The sequence below is a fragment of the Lonchura striata genome, chromosome 21 (genome assembly GCF_050655825.1).
Source record: "Lonchura striata isolate lonStrDom1 chromosome 21, ASM5065582v1, whole genome shotgun sequence".
NCBI lineage: Eukaryota > Metazoa > Chordata > Aves > Passeriformes > Estrildidae > Lonchura > Lonchura striata.
The window spans coordinates 6,561,017-6,579,976 of NC_140723.1; the positions used below are offsets into that span (position 1 = coordinate 6,561,017).

The window sequence follows — 18,960 nt, forward strand, 5'->3', positions numbered from 1 at the left end:
CAGCTCATGTCACTCCACACTGCTCACCTTTGCCAGGCATCCTCAGCACCCCCTTGGCTGGTTGTGACCCCTGTCCATCACTCAGCTGCCAGGGACTGTCACCCTTCGGCCTCTAAGGGACAGCCAAGCTACAGCCCCAGCTCACATTAGTGTAGATTGATGCTGCAGGAACTCAGGAGTAAACCTCACTCATCACACTTAGGCAGGTTGGTGTGTACCTGCAGTCACCTCCCCTCCACCCCTGATTTTTCTCCCACTGGCCTGGGCTCTCCTTCAACAGATTAGAGTTACTGTGAGATCTGAAAAAGTATGTGTATTCTCTCTTCAGAAAGAGAGGTAAAGAGCCACGATAATTTCCCATTTTATTGAGTTACTGAGGAGAAGGAGGGAAAAGATTCTTATCCTGAGACAGAAGAGCCTGCATGTGACAAGAAAGGAAAATGAGAGAGAGCAACATCATAATAAGGCAGCAGGAAAGGGATCACACAATCTTCTTTCTTAACCAAGAGCTAAATGCTCAACTCAAGGATGGGATCAGTTCTAAGGCATCTCCCTCTGCCTTATCCATCAATTGTCATGGTCTGGACTGCAAATCCCAATTTGTAACACATGGGCACCTATAATGTCTGGTGACCAACAGTGTAGCTGCAGACTAAATTCTAGCACTGGTTGGAATTCCAGCAAAGAAATTTCTGGAGAAGCCCCTGCATACACTCACATGAGAACTGAGTCAGGGAAAGATCAAGGGGCAGAGGCAAGGGCAGGGTGGGTGGCACCTGCACTGTGCCCAGCACACAGGGACACGTATGCCTGCACCCACAGCTCTGAACCCCTTCAGGAGAGCTGATTCAGCTCCAAAGCCAGACATGGCACACTTAGCATTGCCCTTGGGGCTCATCTGGCTTTGCCACCTTCCTCAGATCCTGCCTGGGTCAGGATGAAAGCCTATCCAACCCAAAACATGACAAACTGAATTGGTAGGGGAGATAAACCCTCAAATCAACCAGAAGGGGATTGAAATGCATTTTTTTTTCTGTTTGAATTTTACTTGGGGGCTGGCCTGTTTTCCCTTCATCACTTCTCATGCTATCCAGAGACTCTCAGCACTGAATCATGGCCCAATTACTTTTTCAGCTCCAGGATATACACAGAGAACTTAATCCTGCAGCCTTCATTAAAGCTCTGCCTTGCTCCTGCACAAGCTTAGCCTGCTCCAGGTTGAAAGAGGCAGAGGATTAGAGTACTCCTTGGAGCCCTGGGTCTGTTTCTTTGGAGAAGAGGCACTGATTCAGCTGGTTTGGGTAGGCATATAGATTTCTTGGGCTTCCCTCTGCTATTTCCAAAGCAAACAGGCTTCTTGCAAGTGAGATCCAGCTCAAGCCCCAACAGCCCCACAGGGATTGTCATTCACTTGCACCTCAACCAGGGAAAACACCCATGCAGCTCCCACAAGACAGTTCTTTTCCAGGGACATCTAGAAGAAAGTCATTGGCAAGTTGGAGAGAAGCAGTGACAGATGAGGAAGCTAATTACACCCGACCTGACTAATTAATGCTGACTTTCACATTAAAAAATCCTCACTAGAGTTCCATTTAAATTACCCAGTTGTTCCTTCCTACAGGAATAAGGAAGCCTTGTGCAACACCAAGCTAGAAAGATAAAAGTAAGCTCAAGACTAGAAGGGAGGACTAGAAAGACAATTATAAGAGATTCTCATTGACAAAATAATCAAACTTCACACTGGTTTCTCCCATGTGCAGAGCTTTCACAGCAGAGCTAGCAGTTCTGTGCTCCTGAAATCTCCTGGAGTTTCTACCAAAGGCAGATTTAGGCCACTTTGATAGCTACATGAAGTTGCTGTAAGAGGGAGAGAAATAGCCTTTGTGCTTCCAAATTGTCCTAAGAGCATCCAAGTCCTGGTGAAAGCCACATCTCTGTGACACAGAGCTGCACACAGCTCTGGCCATGTGGAACAACTGGAGGGGCATCATTAATGTACCACACTAAAGCAGCACTCCACAGGGACACAGCACCACAGTCCTGCTCCACTCTTCAATCACTGAGACTAATCCAGAAGTCTGATTTTAAAATGCAGCCAAGAAGGGCTCTCTCAGGTCCCTGTTCTCCCTTATCAACACAGCTATCACCGAGTGCATGGAGTCCCTTTCCCAGTGGAGGCTGCTAAAATGAATTGTTAAACAAAAAAAATAGGGAGAATTAGATATGATTTTTGTCCAGTTGGAGGTCTGACTTTTGTAAGTCTTTCACTCCTGGAAAAGTCAACCAGGCCATGGACACCTCACCCTGAATCTCCTATAATACTCAAAACACTGACTTAATTCAGTCACAGAGCAGAAGCTGTGCCTGAGGACACAACACAGAGAGAATCTGTTTCAGTGGGATTTGAGCCCAGAGATGCCCATGCTGCTCAGAAGCACTGGTTTGATCTGCTGCCTGAGCTGCCTCCACCATTATTAGTTAAGCAGGTTCACTTTCCCAGCTGCAAGCACAGCACAACAACAGGGCTTTAATCTATTTTCTTTCTATGTGCCTTGTATTTCCCTTTCCACTTGCTTTAAATCCTTTAGTAAGATGCAGAAAAACACTGCCAAACCCCAGGCACTTTGCAGATCAGAATGATATCAGAATGCTCCAGCAGCACAGAGCTGTTGGACTTACAGTGTAATTATATGAATATGTGTTTGCCGAGAAGAAAGTTCAACAAAATTATTTTAAATATACACATATATATAAAAGCTCTACAGTCTATAATTCCATTTGCCCACAAAAAGCAAGACAACAGGCAGAGCTATATATAGGAAAGAGGATTATCTGATCTCAAGCTTTTATGAAATCAAGCACAGGCACATGCACCCTCATCTCTTACTGAGGTGTTTCCTTCCAGTGCTGACAGTTCCACCCCTCTTCCACCTTACAGGAACTTTTACACCCTGGCTAAGATAAGAGCAGCTGGAAACAGAAGGATCAATGATCTAAAGTGATGAGGTTCAACGATTTTTTCCAACCTAAATGATTCTACCCTCTCTCAACCAGCTTTCAGACTGGACAAAGGCTGCTTACAGCACTCTCAGCCTACTGTGTCGAGGATCTTCTGCATGCACCCACCTGCTATTCCAGGCACTGATTAGATTACTCATACACTGATTAGATCTACTCATAATTGCATGCCAAAAACAGTGTGCAAAGATTAGCTGCAAAGTCAAGCACTCACCAGTCAGGAAATGCCAAATTCAGGCCCAATACTTTGTCCTTAATTTGTCCCTCTTTTGTAAATGCCCTGCAGTGTAGTTTTGCTTCCAAGCTCGGTGTCCGAGGCAAGGATTCCAGCTTCCACCAGTGCATGAGATGGATGATGCTCCCCAAACCCAGCAGTTTTTCACTGCCCTGTTCTCTCCTCATCATTCAGCGTGTGGTCTCATGCCTCATTTCCTGCATGCCGCTCATGCCTGGCTCACAGGCAGAATTATTAATTTCCTCGTGAGCTTTTTAACACTGCCTGTCACGACAGAGTCTGAGGGCTGAAGAAACGGGGCTGAGCTGAATCTTCTTCAGCATCTCAGAGAAGGAGGGGGTGGTGTAGTCTGCATCTGACAGATGCTGGAGCTCAGGAGACGAAGGAAGAAGAAGCAGACATTTATTTTGGGTGCCTAGTTTGACACACAAGATAACACATCTTTTTGAGGGCAAAAATAGGAGCTGTGTGCAACAAACCACAAACTCTGCTGTGTTCTGCAAGGATCATTTGAGCTGTATCATCAAAGATAACCATCACTGTGCAACATAACCTTTATGCTGGTGAGGGATATCTGACCTCCACAATAAGAGCCAAGTTCACACCACATACACAACCAAAAATAACCCAATAAATTGCCCCAAAACATATGCTTTAAAGTACTGGAACTGGCACTTTTCAAAGACAAAGGTGACCAAGATTTGCTCATCAAATCATGCATGTTTAGTGCCCTGACATCCTGGGATTGCTGCAGAGGTATACCTGCATGAGCACTTCAGCTAACATGCTTGTCGCTGCCAAAGTAAATTAATTTCCTGATAAAATAATTTGCTTCTGGTTATTGTAACTAATGATTGTAGGTGTCAGAAGCAGTGTCTTGGTTATAATCTCACACAACATGCCTCACAGCCCTGTGCCATGTTTACTATTTAAGTTACTTGCTTGTGCTGGTGATAAACTCTGCTGTCACTCAGGTATGTGGCACTTCCAGGTTTCTGAACCAGGTACCAAGTAAGCTGAGGCTCTGATATGCTTCAGATATGACTCGCCTAAACACTACAAAAATTACTTTGATTTTGGCTGAACCCCAACAAGCTGCTGCTGCTAAGTAAAGAGATCACTTCTGGCTCAGCTAGGTGCCTTTGGGTGCCTTGGCAGATATCAAAAGCACCCTGGATCCCACCTGCCAGGGCCCAAAGGAACAAGCTTGACAAAGGTAAGTGGATTCCCACACTCCAGCACCCACCCCATGGCACCTGTGCTCAGAGCAAAGCCTTGAGAGATCATTAAATACAGATGGCTGCCACAAACCAGAGCCTTGCATTTCTATCCCACCAAGCATCACTCCAGGAAGGAACGTCAGACCACAGAAGGGAATCATCAGTTCCCAAGCCAATGGAATAAACTGCCAACCCCAAAACTCGTGTGGTGCTGTTTTACAGATACACTCCAGCTTTACACACCACTGTCACCCTGAAAAGGAAAGCCAGATCCTGCTGTCATTTTTTATTCTAGCCAGTGCTCAGCCTCCCCAGTTCATGCTAACCACAGGGACTGGTACCACTGTGTGCTCAGATTCCCATGCAGACTCTGGCCCCTCTCCCCACACCCAGCCCTTGCAGTGGGAGGAGGGATGCAGACAAGGCTTGGGCTGCAGCCTCATCCATGTGCAGCTCTCCAGCAGCACCCTGCTGCTGTGCTGGCTTGGTTTGAAAGACAGGTGTCTGCTAGGGAAGGCAGGAGCCTCCCTTGGAATGGAAAACGTAAAATAAATCCAACTCAGCTAGCAGCTGCCCCAGATAAGAGAAGTGCAGTCAGATGCCCTCCTCTCCTGAGGCTTGGCCACTTTTTGTTTTAAGTACTGTGAAAAATGCCAATCGCTTGGCTTTTAAAATTTTAAAAGTTTAATAATAATAAAATGGTTATAAAAATAATAATACAATTAGAGTAATAAAGTTTAGAGTTAGGACAATTACAAGACAATAAAAAGCAAAGAATTACGGACTTCTGGATGCTCTCGGACACTAAGTCACAAAAAGCATAACTTGTGAACCCTTAAACCAATACACTTGTTGCATATTCATACATCCTTCATGGTTATGCATATATTCTATTTAAAACAAGAAACTCTGTCTCTTGTATGTCAACTGTTTCCTTTAATCCCCATGGTATCTTCAAGTCTGAGCAAGGCCTGAAGAAATTAGAAGCCATAAATTCCTCTCCTTTGGAAGATTTAGGTGTTCCTCAAAGTGAGTATCTCATTCCTAAAAAAAACCTCCCCCCAATTACATAGTCTCTATTTCAACATCATGTTGGAACCTAAAACTGTATTTAACACACTACGTAAGAGAATTAATACAGCATAACTTTCTAACATTACACATATAACATTCATTGTAATATTTGCGAAAAGCCAATAATGAAATATGTATTTTTCACAGTACCCAGTTGTTAATATTTCCTAGCAACCTAAGGGAAAAAATCCTATATAAGTAAAAAAGAACAAAAAGAAACCTAAGCCCCAACATGTTCACACTAATTCTGGGACTGATCAAAACACCCTCTCCTAAAGGCTCCTTTCCACATCATTCACATAAGCTGCTAGTTCATCACTGAGGAGGAGCAGGAAAACTTCCTCACCCTCCATCTGAGCTGCTTCTCTCAGCAGCTCAAGCAGCAGCTTGTGCAGAAGAGGCTTTGCTGGTTGTGGTTCTGTGGGCAGCAATACAAGAGGCAAGGCAGGAATTCCAACCTGTCCTGCCAGACCTTCTTGCCAGCCACAGCACAGGCAACTATTTCAGCTCCAGTTCTTGCCACTCCAGTTTAAAAAGTACAGCGAGGTTAAAAGAAGATGTTACAACTGCTCCACCTGAAGGGTGTACTTAGCCAGCTCTGCTGATTGTGCTCTGACCTTTCAGGAAGAGGAGGAACAGGCACAAAGTCCCACTTGCATGTGTCGTGTCAGGCAGGTCACGGTGTCTCACTCCAGGTGCCACCCATTTTGATCTAATGTAGCTAAAGGGCTTATTTTTCACTGCTACAATTTACTGACATCAGAAAATACCAGATTTGGAAGAAGGAGGCTGTAAGGCTGCAATCTGTAGTGAGGACACAGCTCCCATGGTATTTTAGCTGCATTCACTTTTCCTGCAGGGCTTTCCACACACCAGCACGATGGGACTGGGGGATCTACAGCTCCCAAAGGAGGGAGCAGCAGGAGCACTGAAATACTTGTGCACCATTCCAGCTCCAAGCACTGAGCTGATCTCATCTGTGGCACAGAAACAGCCTCCTATTTCTCAGACTGTGAGGGTGGATTCTGGGGGGAATTTATCCTGACAGTCACTACAACAGAGTGAGAATAAATGCAGCAAACCATGTGTTACAGTGACCCATGGAAAATTTACTACTGGATCAGGAGGGACTCACGAAGCAGCTTGTAGCTGGCTGGCTTTCAGCAGCCTGAAAAGTGGGATCTGAGCAGGTATGTATTTCTTACCTCCCACACTTCTCCCTCCCAGACAGATGCAGCTACCTGCTCTCCTCCCATTAAAACCCAGAGCTTGTGGAATTCCATGAATTTGCACTGCTATTTCATCTTCCAAGGATCAGTGAGAAATCTGGAAGCAGATGTGCAACATCCAGAGGCTGAAGAGCCTCTAGTGCCACACAGCTCACTGGTCCAGAGCAGGACCTGGGCAAGCACAAGGTTTTTCAGAACAGAAGGAAAACTTCTTAAGGGGAAGATGTGGAGACGAGACAAGCTGCCTCAGTGCCTGAGCAGCAGGTCAGCAGATCCCCTGCCAGCACAATGAGTTAAAGCTTACTGCCAGCTGCACCAGCCATGCAGAAACTCACATTAAATATTACTACAGCTCAATAAGCACAGTCCTGCAGACCATTAGCAGAGGAGGGGGCAGAAATTCAGAATAAGCAAACAGGTTTTAATGACACATTCACCTCAGAGAAAGTCCAGGATGCTTCCTAATACAAACAAGAGACACCACGAGCCAGTTCCTTTTAGTCACTGTGCAAGGGAGGGAAATGTTGCTTGCAACAGCTCCCAGAAGCTGCCAGTGAAGCCACGTCTCTAGGATACAGATTTAGGCCACCAGAACTGAGCTGAGACAGCAGGAATGTCCTTTCTCTCTGCTCTCTTCACCTCCCTCCCAGCACACACCTGGAACTCTGTGATCTGAAGCAGTTCAGGAAGAGACAAACATCACCACTGTCCCTATTCCCCTTCTTCTACCAGAGATGCAGAGATTCACGGCCACAGGAGCTGCTCGGGAGTGGCAACCCAGTGTGTCCTGGCTTGTAAGATAAGCATGGATTCTATTTGCCATCTGTTGGAGGTTGGGCATTTTCTTACCTCTCCCAAGAACAATGTCTCCCTCGGGGAGATATCTTCTGTTAATGGCCATTAATGACTCACTGCATGGCTGGTAAAGTTCCATCAGCCCATGGTGAGATGCTCCACCCAGAGGGAGGAGCCAAGCAGCCCTACCTCCATAAAATCAGCATTTTTGGGACACCAGAGCAGCCCTTTGCTGGATTCCCAGAGGAGCAGTTTCTTCTCTACTGGATCCCCAGAGGAAGACCAGGCCCAACTCCTCCATCCCCAGACCTTCAGAGAAAACTCCACCCTTCTCCAGATCCCTGCTCCAGCAGCATTTCATCTGCCACTCCAGGAGGAGCAGCCACCATTTAACTGGACTATTCCCAACACCCTGACTCCTCAGGGTGTCAGGTTTCTGACTCCATCACTAGTTTTGTTTGTACTAATTACATTATTATTATTTTTTATTTAGTTTTTCTCCTAGTAAAGAACTGTTATTCCCATTCACATATCTTTGCCTGGGAGCCTTTCAATTTTGAAATTGTGGTAATTCAGAGAGAGGGGGTTTACCTTTTCCATTTCACAGGAGGCTCCTGCCTTCCTTCACAGACTCCTGTCTTTTCAAACCAAGACACAAAGGGACAAGGAGTGCCACCTGGAAGGATCAAAGCATTTCAGCCACTTGTTCCCAGTTTCTCACTGCATCCCACACCTTCAGACAGATGCTCACAGGCTGAGATGCTACTTGCACTATCTCTAAGGGCTAAGTCCCGCACTTAAAACACAAAAATGAAAGATATATTTGTGGCTCTACTGTTAGTTTTTCCAGCTTTCCTGAGGCAAAGCACATCATCTGCTCTGAATTGCTCTCATATTTTGGAGTTTGAGACTTCTATCCTTTCACAACATGCCCTGTTCAAAAGACTCCCGGGATTCCCCTTCACAAGGAAACACAGACTACTTTTGAAAAGACATTTGTAAATTGATTTTCAAAGGGACACACTTGGCAGTCCTCTGGAAACCAGGCTGTTGGCTGAGTACAAGAGGAAAGTATCTGAAGGCACTTCCCGAATCAGCCAAAGAAATGGAAATGCAAACTACCAGGATCTGCAACATAACCAAATCAATGAGCATGTAGGCAGGTTGGTGTACATGCAGGAACTAATTTAGCTGCATAGAAGCCAAGATTTAGTTCCAGAAGGAATTATCTCCCTTACAACACATCAGAAATACAAGGGACTGCAAGAGGTCTGGAAAGGAAATATAAAAAAACTCATTTGTCTGCTACTTGCAGCAGAGCTCTCTGTTATTGGAACCTAAACAAGGCCAGATGCTTTTCTGTGCCACTTATACACAAACCCATGCTAGGAACTCTGCAGTTGCTGTGAGGAAACGTGCATCAAGGAATTGGTTCCAGACAGCAGATTTACAGGAATGAAGCTTTGCTTCTTTGGCATAAGCACTGCCACAGGGGACAAAACATTTACCTGCTGATATATCTTGTTTCCAGTTGTCGTAGACTGGTGTTTTATAACTCCCTATGATGCTGCAGCTCTTCTGCTGTGCTCTGTGTACAAACACATTGAAACCAGAGATAAACAAGCAATGGACCAAAGACCACCCCAGACCACAGCTCAGCTGCCCATCTCTGAGCCCTGTGAAGGGGCAGAGCTGAGATACAAGGGTTAGGATGGGGAGAGAAAAAAAAGGATGACCTTGGAAATAAAATTCAGTTTGGATGTGGAAAGAAATAGCTTGCAGCATATACAGAATCACAGAATCACAGAATAATGAGGTTGGAAAAGACCTCTAAGATCATCAAGTCCAACCTATGCCCTAACACCACAACTAGACTATAGCACCAAGTGCCAAGTCCAGTCTTTTTTTAAACATATCCAGAGATGGTGATTCCACCACCTCCCTAGGAAGACAATTCCAGTATTTTATTATTCTTTCAGTGAAATTTTTTTTCTTAATATCCAACCTGAACCTTCCCTGACGTAGCTGAGGCTGTGTCCTCTTATTCTGCCAGTGCTGCAGGTGGAAGAGACTGACCCCACCTGTCTACAAGCTCCTTCAGGAGCTGTAGAGAGCAATGAGGTCACCTCTGAGCCTCCTCTTCTCCAGGCTGAACAACCCCAGCTCCCTCAAACGTTCCTCATAGGGAACTCGTACATCAGACTGTGAGACACTCCACTGAGAACCATCCAGAGATGGACACTCAGGGTGTCCAGTCTAGGCTGGATGCAAGTCCAAGGCACTGAGAGGTGCTCTGTGGGTCCTCAAGAAGCCCAGCCTGCCATGCCCAGAGGTTGGAAACTGCAGCTGTTGGCAGGAAGCCCTGGAAGGAGCAGCTTTCAGCATGGCCCAAGAACTAGTCTGAGCTTTCAGGCAAAATAAATGGAGCTTTAAAAACAAGCTGATGTCTGTATTGTCCAGAGTCCCGGGTGAACTAGAGCCCATTGTGTTACTGAGTCATTTTCATGCACTTGTGGGCCTGTCCACCTTCCCATTTCAACCCAGCTATAAAACCTGGTTTGGAGATTAAACCTAGTGCCTGAGTTTTAGCTGGAGAGCAAATGGGAGGGTGAGCAAGGGGGGAGGTGGAGGGCAAGTGGTGGCAGTGGAAATAAGAAGACAGAGGATTTGGCTGGGTTTGATTTATAATCAGGGTTGCTTTGGGCATTTCTCAAACATGTTTAAAATGCCCTGTTGGGCTCTAGTTCAAACCTGAGTCTGCAGCCCCCTCTTCTTCAGTAATTCATTTCCCTTGTTAAAAGGAGGAACAGAGAGAACTTGTTGAATTCAGGGAATTAAGTGTGCTACATGTGCAGCAGTATCCAAAGCAGGAGAAGAGTTAGCTGTTGTTTTGTGGGTTTTTTGGGTTTTGATTTTTTTTCCCAAATTGCCTCCAAAGACTTTAATACAGCTCAAAAGTAGTTCATTCTCAGCTCCTAGGTGCAACACAGAGCCAAGAAACAAGTCAACATCCCTGTAGGAGCAAAGAGTATTTGTGCATCATATATCAGAGACTGCATAAACCCTTTACAAACACCTCTCAGATTCAATTCCTTATTCCTCTAGGGAAATAGATGGGATTATATGCAAGTTCACAAATGAATTAAGCAAGGTTCCACAGTCGAGCTTCATCTCTGATGGAATTAATCTATTACTTTTGCTGACTTTTACAGAAGCCAAATACAGACCAAGCAAGTCCCAGCTGACTTCATTCAACTTTATTGCCAAATGAGGAGCAGCAGTGGTACTTACAACTCCATGTAACAGTGACACAGAGACCCTGTGACTTGCTAGCCCAACATCAGCCCAGTGAGCTCAGAGTAAAACTAGAGATCTCCCAGAACACTCCTCTTTGTTCAAGTCAAAGAGATTTCTGCTATGAAAAAGTAAGACAGGAAGAAAGTCTGTGGCACCTCAGGCAGGATGCCCTGAAGCCCAAATAAGATGATCCATGTGGTTAGCTCAGCAGGGAGATCCCAGGTAACACTCCCAGTAACAAATCCAAAGTGACTTCACTGACATGACTGCAAGTGAGATGCAGATGCAGAACCAGGCCCCAAAAGCAACAAGCATTCACACCTTCAAATCCAGGCAGAAAAAATGATGCTCACCCCTAAATCTCCCTCAATAAAGCAGCAGAGAGTTGAGGCCAGCATCAGTTCAAGAATCAGATGACTGCCAGTGTGTCTCTCAACCCCTTTTAACACACTGGCCACTCCCCTTCCTCCACTCTTTAAAAAACATGAAGTTTTGAACTGCCTTCTGTTCAGGAGAAGCTGTTCTGCATTAACAGAGCTTGGCAAAGATTAGGAAGTATCTGTGCCAGCTTGCAAGCCTGCTGCCTTTAAGGCAGATGGCAGGGAAAGCACCCCAGCCTTGTCCTCCTAAACCTCCTCTCCCAGCAAGCAGAGAGAACTCAAAAACAGGAAAAAAAAAGGTGAGGTATCTGTTGTGAGAAACGACACTCACTTTTAACATTTCAAAGGTTTATTAAACCTTAATAAAATACAACAAAAGAACTGAACAAGGAAAAATACAGCGCTGGGAGCATGGAACTCCTGAGCTGTGAAAGGCAGCATCCACTTGCAGTGGATCCCTGTCACACACAACTGCCTTCTTCTTGCAGAAGGGGGGCACCATTCCTTCCTCTAAGCAACCAAAATTAAACCTTTGAAGCTTGTTTTTCCAACCTTTTCGTGTCTGTATTTTCTCCTGTTAATGGTGTAGTACTCCAGTTATTAATATTTTCTGGTTTTCAATGCTATAAAAGCATGACTCAATAGCAGTGCTCAGAGCTCACAGAGCTTCCCTTAGGTGCTGCAGAGGACGGTCAATGACAGCACAGCAGACCAGAGAGTCATAAATAACTTTCAGCTGGGTGCTAATGCAGACAGTGCTGTAGCTCACTGCTATCTATGGGACAATTTACAAACTCACACGTAGTTAAGCTTTGCTGGAATGTATCCTGGATGGGGGGTCAATAGAAAGTCTTTTGCTGACTTCACTAGAGCTGGATTAAGCACTTTCTCTGTCTCCTCCATACTCCTGAATTATTCATTACGGGCCAGACACTGCAATCCATACTCACACTGCACTTAATCTGTCCTTTAAATTGATTTGCATTAGTCTGAGTCACAAGCACCGCAGCCTCTCTTTAACAGTCTCACTGAAGGCAGCAGAGCTATTCAGGAAATGAGGTGATGCTCTGAAAGAGGAGAGGAGGACCCAGCCCTTAGCAAAGCATCAGTAAGGACAGGCTGAAGTCCAGGACATCCACCCTGGCAGGGGGCTCGGAGACCTTGGCAAGAAGTCAGAAACACCTGTGGCTTTGATTTTAAACTGACAGCTTTGTATGAGGAATTACAAGCCATAAGGGTTTGAGTAGCGTGATATTTGAGTTAACATAGGGTGGAAAAGTAGAATTTTGAGGTTTTTAGAATGTAGTTCAGGGGGTCAAGATGGAGGAATTTGGATGTGCCCTAGCCTTCTCCCTCATGTCCTCCATGTCTTAGTGTGTGGTGACACTTTTCTATTGGTTTAGGTTAGAGCCACACTGTCTGACACAGATGATAGGTATTGGCATGTGAAAAATGCATATTTTATGATTGGCTTTTCACAAATATTACAATGAATATTATATGTGTAATGTTAGAAAGTTATGCTGCATTAATTCTCTTAAGTAGTGTGTTAAATGTAGTTTTAGGTTCCAACATGATGTTGAAATAGAGACTATGTATGTGGGGGAAGTTTTTTTAGCAATGAGATACTCGCTTCGAGGAACACCTAAATCTTCCAAAGGAGAGGAATTTATGGCTTCTTATCACAAGAAACTAATTTCTTCAGGCCTTGCTCAGACTTGAAGATACCATGGGGATTAAAGGAAACAGTTGACATACAAGAGACAGAGTTTCTTGTTTTAAATAGAATATATGCATAACCATGAAGGATGTATGAATATGCAACAAGTGTATGTTTTAAGGGTTATTCCTTTGTTCACAAGTTATGCTTTTTGTGACTTAGTGTCCGAGAGCATCCAGAAGTCCATAATTCTTTGCTTTTTATTGTCTTGTAATTGTCCTAACTCTAAACTTTATTACTCTAATTGTATTATTATTTTTATAACCATTTTATTATTATTAAACTTTTAAAATTTTAAAAACCAAGTGATTGGCGTTTTTCACAGGCACATTATTGTAAACAGACTATATGTAACTTTTGATATAAAAGGTAAACATTGCCCGAGAGGGCACAGCAGATTGCCATGGCTTCCTTTCTAGATGGACCTCAGCAGGTCAGAGAAAGAATGTTACAGATAAGGAAAAATAACCTGGAGAACTCGACCCTATGTATTCCAGACTTCTTTGGCTGCATGGGCTGGGAAACAAGGACTTTTACACCCTTGGGGTCCTGACAGGCTGACCCCGAGAGGCAGGAGTGCGAGAAAATTCACCCTGGTAAAAGTACAGCAAGATTAATGAACTCAGGTAAATCTGTGTTAAATCAATCATTTAAAGAGATAGCCTGTTCTGCAGCATTATAGGGTGAGATTGAGTTCTAGAAACTAATATTTCATTGCTCAAATTCATCACGAGGTCTGAAAACACATTCCCAGGCCGCTGGCCACACATTCACAGAGTTTTCACAGCCACCTCGTGAGGATTGCTTACCTCTCTGAAGAGAGAGAAGCAGCGAGGTGTGGGTCTCAGATTCAGTCAAAGAAAGAAACTGAGAGTTTCTAGCCAGGCAAAAAGCCTAGGAAAGAGCTGGAAAAAAATCTAAAAAATTCTTTATCTCTCTTGTTGTTCACATGGTTTACAGTTAAGTTCTATCACTGTGTGTCAAGCACTTTACACCAATGCAGTAGGTTGTTTTCACTTCAGAACCAATGGAGTTAGTCCTCACGAAGCTCTGTATAAAAGAGCAATGTATTTTAAATAAATAAAAGTCTTACTCTCACAGCCTTCTGAGTCAAGTCTATTCATTCCCATCCTGCCTCGACAGCAACAGCGAGGTGTGTGGCAAGGGGCAAAGGACCATCTGCTGCTCTTCTTGACTGGCACAAAAGCAATAAAAAGGGCACAGGACTGCTGTCACCAAAGAGGTAAGAAGCTCTCACTCAGCAGAAACTCCTTCCTCTGCCAAGCTCGCAGCTCCCGGGCCCTTGGGCCACACTGCTTGCTCTGATCCTGAAATCCCCTCCAGCTGCTCAAATCGCAGATAAACTCGCACCACGGGAGAGCCGATTACCTGTAGTTTCACCACTAAGCCCAAATTTATAGTTTGATACCTCTAAACAAACAATGGATTAAAAAAATAAGCCAATGAGGAAAGTGAAAGGAGAAATATTTTGCACTACACTGAGAAATATAATGGGGTTTGGTTTTTTTAGAATGAACGAATTTGTTCAGTTCTCATTTATGTTAGTGCTTGATAAGATTAGAGGATTAAACCAATTGTATGCTAAGTATTTTGTGCTGAAGAGAGCTTCTGCCAGGATTTTCTGCATGTTGGCATGCACAGAAACCACAGAAACCCCATGACTCACAGAAGGACATGTTCAAACTTCAGAAATAAAAATCACAGCTTATCCAGATTTTCCATATGCACCAGGGTATGAACTTCTATCCCGCTCCGGTTTCACTCAAGCTTATTTATTAAGTACTCATACCAACAGGCAAGTCTTTGTATAAGCAGCACTTATCTTGGAGCATTGGCACCACGAGAGGATTACAGATGTGCTGTGGCTTTTTTGGATGCAAAATATATGCACCATGTGCATACCCTCTCCCTGTGCCAAACTGAAATGCACCCACCCTATCACTCTCCTGTGATTTGATTACATACACACACATCACAGCCACCCCATAAACTCCTGCAAAATACAGCTTGTCAACAACACTTCATTTGCAGTTCAGAAATGACAGATACAGAAGGGGACAGAGTTTTCCTGTAACTTAACTGCTTCTCCTGTTGGCATGACAAAGGCATTTGTGATGTTTAATTCATTAATGCTGAAAATATACAAGATCTTGGGAGGCACGGCCAAGGACACACTAGATATTGGAAGAATTTTTAGCAACTAGCAAACACATTTCCCACAAACATCTAAAAACTAACAGCAATTTCAACTGTGTGAAATCCCTCTTTTATGTGCCCCCAAATTACAAAGAGCAAGTCATATATTACCATCTTGATTCCCTGTAAATGCCCTATTCTATGGTAAGGAACAACATACACAACAAGGGTGTTTGTCAATATAGCTGAAAACATTACACCATAGCCAGTGAGGGAAATCTGGACAGAGTATAAGTGACTTCAGCTTGTGTTTGGGGTTTTTTCCTACCCCTGAGGATGAATTTGCCCTGTGCCTTGCAGAAACTGAATCAGAGTCATCACCATTGTGGGCAATTGGAGATTGGATGATGCTGATGCTTCTTCCCAAATGCCAGTCCAGCTCTCACATATTACACTGCTCCACACTGCTCTGGGCCACTGGCCCCTTCCCCTTGTGCCTCTAAGTGAAAGGGACACAAATGCTGATGGGTAGTTTCCCCTTGAATCATTTTCCTATTAGAGAGAAGCATTCTCTTTCTGTAGAGGAGCATCTTCCCCATGGGAATACTGCAGGTATTCACAGGGGCAGCAGGAAGAAAGGAAGAATGGATCTTTTATCATATTAAGCATTTCCATTCCATCTTTGTTGGTTTTTTTACTAGCTCAGTTCTGTTTTATTCCAGGCTTAGGGACTCAAGCTATAAGGCTCCAAGGGGTAAAGGGACTAGCTTGATGAGTCTAACCTCTAAAGATGCATCCAGGGTATAAAAGTGAAACATCTTCCTTCAATACAGTTGTTGTGTTGCTAGGTTTCCATCTAGATACACAGTCTAAAAGAACAATTAAAGCAAGCTGGTGCTGTGAATTCTACCTTTATCAACACTTCACAAGGTTACTGGTGAGAAAGAGGAAAAAATATTGTCCCCAAGCAAAGTTGTTCTGACGAGAGCAGACAGCTAGTTTCAAAAGCTTACACAAATTTTCATGGGGAAAGTGTTCTTAAAAGCCTGAGTTTCTAAGGTAGCAAATTTTATGTGTATCAGGATGTGGCTTTGTGAGCAAAAAGTCTGTGTTTATTTGCCATTTGAATTGCTCTTCCAAAGCACAAGTCCTCACCTCACTTAACTAGTCTGTCTTGCTGCAGCAGAGGAGGACATGCAGCAGCCTTGTTTTAAAGGAACTTACTTGTTTGTGTATTAAACACTAGCAGACTGCACAGGTGTCAAAATACTATTCTCATAATGGCATAAGTGAAGGCTGTTAACCAGCATGCTGCTATGCCTGTGCACAAAACAAAGGTGCAAGTGGCACAGGATGCATCAGCAAGGCAGCTGCAAGGTCCCACACATGCCCGAGGGACTGGCCACTTCCAGCTTGCTCTGCCTGGCCTGGAATTTTTCACTTACACTCAGCTCCCAGTCTCTCAAGTGCCTGTAAATACTTGGGCAGTAGCAACCAGCCCTGCTCTTTTGGCTCGGTCATCACATCACCAAGGAAGAAACAGAAGCGATTCTTTGCTCCAGGACAGTGGCTGTTTTACTGGCACATCTTTGGAGACCGCCTGAATGGCAAGAGCCATAAGGACCAAGCTAAGTTGGGACTGTTGCTAAGCAATGAAATGTCCTTATTAAGTGTTGCGGTGTTTTTAGACAGGAAAAGTCAATTTCTACACAAGCTGGTATAAAACAGGAAGGTTATCTTACAAGTACTACTTACATGATGCTCTTTATATCTTTTGGGCACACAGCAGATGAGGATCTTGCCTGGCTGGACCTGCTAACATCCCTGAACACGGCCAATACCCCGCCGACTCTGCTCCTCAGAGACCGGCCAAGCCTCTGTGAAGCCAGGGACACAAAGCTCCTCAGTTCTGGCACCCAACTTTTCCCCCAGGAGAGCAGCCCTGCTGCAGGCGCTGCTCAATCAGCTCATTATCGAGGCAGCCTCCCGGGAAACGATCTCCCTATGCATATTCATGAACTAGCCAGAGCTTCCAGGGAGAGTTGGCTAAAAACACAACTGAGGGTTTCAGCTGCTGGATTCCCAGGGGGAAGAAAAAAGGGGAAAGGGAAGGGGATGGAGGGGGAGGGAGAATAAGAAAAAAAAAAGGCACGATTGCAAGCGGTGCTGTCTCTAAGCATTGCGGGACCCAGGAGCCGCACCGACACCCCAGGCCACCCCCGGGCAGAGCCGAACGCTGAGGGCCGCCGGCGGAGAGAGCATCCCGACAGACGGCCGGCTGACAGACCGCCAAAGCCCCGGAGCCCCGGGGCCGCGGAACGCATCGCTCACCTGCGGCGGCGGCTCCGCTCTCCCGATGCTCGCTGCAGCGGCGGTGCCGGTCCCGCAGCCCCGGCCCGGCCCCGCCGCCGCCTCTCGGTGCCGCTCCGCCGAGCGCCGCGGCCGCCGTGGGCGGAGGGAAGGGCGGGCAGCGCCCGGTGCCGTGCCGCGGAGCGGAGCCGAGCCGTGCCGAGCCGAGCCGAGCCGTGCGGAGCCGTGCGGAGTTCCGGGGCTGCCGCCGCCCCGCCGGGCTGCGGGCGGCGCTGTGGCCGCGCTGCAAACCGCGTATATAAACCGGGTATATACACCGGGTATACACACCGCGTATATAAACTGGGTATATACACCGGGTATACAAACTGCGTATGTAAACCGGATATATACACCGCGTATATAAACCGGGTATACAAACCGCGTATATGAACCGGGTATATACACCGGGTATACAAACCGCGTATATAAACCGGGTATATACACCGGGTATACAAACCGCGTATATAAACCGGGTATATACACCGGGTATACAAACCGGGTATACACACCGCGTATATAAACCGGGTATATACACCGGCTATACAAACCCCGTATATGAACCGGGTATACACACCGCGTATACAAACCGGGTATATAAATCGGGTATACAAACCGCGTATATAAACCGGATATATACACGGCGTTATCTGAGCCGTGCCCCGTGCGCCGCCCCCGCCCCGCCCCGGTGGCACCGGGCAGGCAGTCCCGGGAAGGAGGAAGGCGGCCGCACGGCAGGGCCCGGTACCGCCGGGACACGGCGCTCGGGAGCGTGCCCCGGTGCCGGCCGAGCCCCGCAGCGCAGAGGGCCGGTGATGGGGCGCCGGTGATGGAGTGCAGGTGATGGGGCGCAGGGGATGGGGCGCAGGGGATGGAGCGCAGGGGATGGAGCGCAGGGGATGGGGCGCAGGGGATGGGGCGCAGGGGATGGAGCGCAGGTGATGGGGCGCAGGGGATGGGGCGCAGGGGATGGGGCGCAGGGGATGGGGCGCAGGGGATGGAGCGCAGGGGATGGAGCGCAGGGGATGGAGCGCAGGGGATGGGGCGCAGGGGATGGAGCGCAGGGGATGGGGCGCAGGGGATGGAGAGCAGGGGATGGGGCGCAGGGGATGGAACGCAGGTGATGGAGCGCAGGGGATGGGGCGCAGGGGATGGGGCGCAGGGGATGGAGCGCAGGGGATGGAGCGCAGGGGATGGGGCGCAGGGGATGGGGCGCAGGTGATGGAGCGCAGGGGATGGAGCGCAGGGGATGGGGCGCAGGGGATGGAGCGCAGGGGATGGGGCGCAGGGGATGGAGAGCAGGGGATGGGGCGCAGGGGATGGAACGCAGGTGATGGAGCGCAGGGGATGGGGCGCAGGGGATGGGGCGCAGGGGATGGGGCGCAGGGGATGGGGCGCAGGGGATGGAGAGCAGGGGATGGGGCGCAGGGGATGGAGCTGAGGCGCTCCCGTGTCCCCTCCGGCGTGCGCGACCCTCCGGGCTGCC

General features: G+C 46.6%; 1 protein-coding gene across 6 annotated transcripts in view; it reads right to left on the minus strand.

The window, feature by feature from the left end:
* Nucleotides 1–18,144, minus strand: part of DISP3 (dispatched RND transporter family member 3) — a 43,997-nt gene extending 25,853 nt beyond the window's left edge. For 4 of the 6 annotated variants that reach the window (XM_085558983.1, XM_085558982.1, XM_077788166.2 and 1 more), the window contains exon 1: nt 17,457–17,614. The gene's annotated coding sequence lies outside the window, so the exon portion shown is untranslated. Of the gene's footprint in view, nt 1–3,232; nt 7,683–17,456; nt 17,615–18,090 lie in introns of those variants that run through there. The other 2 variants (XM_085558981.1, XM_077788167.2) reach the window with 2 other exon arrangements.
* Between the last annotated feature and the right edge of the window lie 816 nt (nt 18,145–18,960).